General features: G+C 48.4%; 1 protein-coding gene across 1 annotated transcript in view; it reads right to left on the bottom strand.

Annotated features, from left to right (window-relative positions):
- Positions 1-3,450, bottom strand: part of bdnf (brain-derived neurotrophic factor) — a 23,055-nt gene extending 19,605 nt beyond the window's left edge. Inside the window, exon 1 of the mRNA XM_063189530.1 lies at positions 3,168-3,450. The gene's annotated coding sequence lies outside the window, so the exon portion shown is untranslated. The remainder of the gene's footprint in view (positions 1-3,167) is intronic.
- Between the last annotated feature and the right edge of the window lie 572 nt (positions 3,451-4,022).

The raw sequence follows: 4,022 nt of genomic DNA, 5'->3' as shown, positions 1-4,022 counted from the left end.
GAGTGTAGGACCACCCGACCCCACCCCTTTCAACCCCATATGCACCCCCCCACACACACACACACTCCAATTAAGCCCATATTCATCCATACCCTGCACTCCACCCCACTAAACTCATATTCATCCCCACCCCCACTCAACCCATCCACACTCCCGACAATTGGGCTGCTCAGGAAGGCCGTCTGCGGATAAAAAATGGGCAAGAGGGGCATTTGGGCGTGTTTTTCTGCAAGTTTATGGCCATAGAAATCAATAGAATTTAGTTCAAATTGGGCAGGATTTAGTGCTTCCAGGCGGGTTTTGAGCATTTTTTTGGGCTGGAAATCATCAGTCTCATCTGGCAACCCTGCCCCATAGTCATCCCCCATCCCTCACCACCACCACCACCACCACCACCATCCCATATCCAAGCACACACACACACCCACACCCACACCCCCCCCCCCCCCCCCCCCTGCTGTGCAAGGTGTATTGTGGACCTTTCCATAGTGGCCGTATCTTGGCCATCAGCCTCACACAGCTGCTAATGTTTCTGTCTTGTCGACAGGCAAGGCGAGGGAGAGGCGAGGGAGAGGCGAGGGAGAGGCGAAGGAGAGGCGAGTCCCGCCGCTCCTATTACTGCCTATTTATTCACAGCATGTCCCACACGCCGGCCAGCCAAATGCGCCCAAATGCCTTTATAATGACCCCAGCCCCCTGGTCCAGCCTCTACTCTCACCGGTCTGTCCAGTCTGTCGAACTCCATTCACCCAGGGACGGATCAAGACTCCATGGGCCCAGGGCCAGACAACTTGAAAGCCCCCCCTCGTCATCAATGAGTGTTACTACTAGTGTACAAAACGATTCAGGGTTTTAGGGCCAGATAGGGTAGTCCTCTGAGAACATTTTGAAAATACAGTTGTCAGAATTGCAATTATAATGCAATATGAGAATGGAAATATAGAGGCGTGGGCTTCAGGGCCCCCTTGACTCTTGGGCCCCTGGGCCTGGGTTTGGGGCCCGGTAGGCCCGTAATCTGTCACCTCCATCCACTCACTCTTCACCCAAAACTGCACTCCACTTGGCAACTCTTGTGTCTGCTGCTGATGATAGGCCATTCAACTGTCAATGCTGTAGGAGCAATTCATTGAGTTTGCATGAATTAAAAAATATAATAACCAACTCAACTCCTCTGCGGTGGTGTGTGTGTGTGTGTGTGTGTGTGTGTGTGTGTGTGTGTGTGTGTGTGTGTGTGTGTGTGTGTGTGTGTGTGTGTGTGTGCGTGTGTGCGCGCGTGTGTGTTAGAGGGGGGGTTAGCTCCGCAAATTAAACATTTGCGCTTGTTATTACTTATTTATAGTGCTCTGGTCTTGGCGTAATAGGAGTAAGGACAGGCGTTCACGGGATCTGGGTGCATCTTCTACCGTGTGTTTGCTCTGCAGCTGCCCGAGACGAGTGCTGTTTTCCGCACCGTTTCCCTCTCCCTCCCTCCTCTCCCTCTCACTACCGGGTTTCAGAAAAATATTACAGCATTGACCATTTACAACGTCACTGCAACTGCCTGTCGATGGGAATTAAGTGTGATCGAAGACTTCCTCTAAACGAATTAGCTGGCACTGGCAGGACGGCAACAGCATCCTCGAGCCCCCCTTTGAAGTGCGAGCCAATAGAAAAAAAAACACTCAGACAGAATTTGCACAGCGTAGACGGTAGAGGGCGCAAGTGACTGCGTGAAAAACACTCCAGCCAGCCAAACAAGCTGGAGTGTGTCAACCACACGCACGCACACACACACACACACACACACACACACACACACACACACACACACACACACACACACACACACTGAGAAAAGAAACTGCTAGTGGGGCCAGGCACGCTGACAAGCATACATATATCCATTCAGACAGACAGACAGACAGACAGACAGACAGACAGAAAAGCAACCAATGAGACGGGCAAAACAGACAGACAGACAGACAGACAGACAGACAGACAGACAGACAGACAGATAGATAGATAGATAGATAGATAGATAGATAGATAGATAGATAGATAGAAAAACAGAACTAAATTAAATGTAAAATAAAATGCCTTTCTAAGATGTTACGCGATCATAGCACAACACTGAATGATGAGAGTGTTCAACTTTGCGGGACATGGTTCCATCCATCAGCCGGATTTGGCGCACTTTCTGCCCTGCACTGAAATCCGATGTCTCTTCTCGGATTCCGTCTATGGAGAACTTTTCTAGACCGCCACACGGCGGTCCAGATAGTTGGACTGATACGGAACGGAAACATACGAACAAGGCTAAATATAGTATGGCACATCCCTTGTTCCGCGCATACCACTCAGGATTGTTGAGTTTACGCCGAGTCGGGAAAGCCACTGAGATCATGGCAGTTTGTCTTTAAACATTTCATGTAAACTCACGTAGTCATCGCATCCCGTCTAGTGGAGACCTTGACTCTACGCCGGTGGGTAAACCTATGCGGACACGGCTCACATTTCCCATCAAGTCTTAATGAGTACACCGAACTTAAAATTGTTTCCCTCCAACATCTGGCCGCCAGGTTGTAAGAAACATTCTCTTCACCATAGCATAGCTACTTTAACAAGTCAAATGCGAATTGCATTCACGACATCTTTCCGGAATTCCACTAATTCCTTTAAGTTCTCATAGCGCATATTTTATTTACGCAAAGATGGGTTAAGGTTGCAGGCTGGAAATACCGATACCAATGACTCTCATTGGCCGATACCTTTGCGCTTCGGAATACCAACTTACAACAAAGTGCGTTTTATACATGAAATACAAACGGAAAAGTGGCACTTAGTGAATTTCCGTTCTATTTCGTGATATCATGTAATGCAGAATGCGTTAATGCCGCGTTTCGTTTTGGATATCCAACCGAAAAGGACAGAAACTGTGAACAGTCTGCCTCCACTGACCCCTTTCCTGTTGCACATTAGAAATTCAATCAACATAATAACGGCGTTTCTTATTAATGAACGCGGAGATAAGGTTTCACTCCCCTCTTTCAAACTGCACCCGAGTCGCAGCCTTCCCCGGGTCCACCACTTGATTACTTGTACTCCAACTCCGCCGTCTCCCCTCAAAAGATCCGAAAAACAACACAACTAAAAAAAAAGTCAGAAGAAAACAGCACAACAACGCCTACCTTTTACTTCCCAGTCGTAAAGTAGACCACTCAACAGGACAGAGTCATCTGGGATGTTTTGAAGAACGCTCCGCGCAATTGTTATGGTTATTTTTTGTTGTATTTCCCTTCCAATTTTCCCAGGCAGCCTCTGGTTGTCTCTTCAGCTTTGGAGCAAATAGATTAAATTATTGATAGTGGAGATTGCATAGTTGAGGTAGCAGACTCCCATGACTGAGCGTATCCTGTACAGATGGTTTGAGGCTGAGGGGTTGCATGCTAGCACTCTAGGCGTTGTGCGACCGGGGACCTCGGGAGCAGGGAATGACGACTTCATAGCATAGCGCGCAACTACAGTAGGCTAACTAACTCCGTGCGTGACGTTGCAACATGTGACTACACTACCGGCTGATGCTCGCCAACCGAGAGGAGTGCACGGGTCTGAAGTAACATCGGAAAGTCTGCCTGCCCTGCGCGCACCTACCTACCACCCACCCCTCCCATCGCCAACCGTGTTAACCACCGCGCGTAATGCCCACAGAATCCTAAACAGAGGAGAGTCCCGACTTTTACTCATCACGTTTCTTGCGTACCAGCTGATGATCAAAACGGTCAGCTACTCTAGCAAATGCCTTCTCCTTCTCTCTCTCTCTCTCTCTCTCTTTTTTTATTGTTCTATTTATAAGTGTGCCGGTTTGGCGGACCAGCCCTCGGATGATGGTGTGTCGCTTCAGCATAAACCGTACTATCTGGTTTTACCAGTTCCCTATCACTTTGCAGCTATATTCACCCATGTCCTCAAACAGTATGCTTTGTAGAATAATTCATGGGTGTGCAGTACAGTGTGTCCTATACACACAGACACACACATTACCA

This window comes from Engraulis encrasicolus, chromosome 23 (genome assembly GCF_034702125.1).
Source record: "Engraulis encrasicolus isolate BLACKSEA-1 chromosome 23, IST_EnEncr_1.0, whole genome shotgun sequence".
In the NCBI taxonomy this organism is placed as follows: domain Eukaryota; kingdom Metazoa; phylum Chordata; class Actinopteri; order Clupeiformes; family Engraulidae; genus Engraulis; species Engraulis encrasicolus.
The sequence above is the reverse complement of the archived record's forward strand: the minus strand, read 5'-3'. Positions and strand labels throughout refer to the sequence as shown.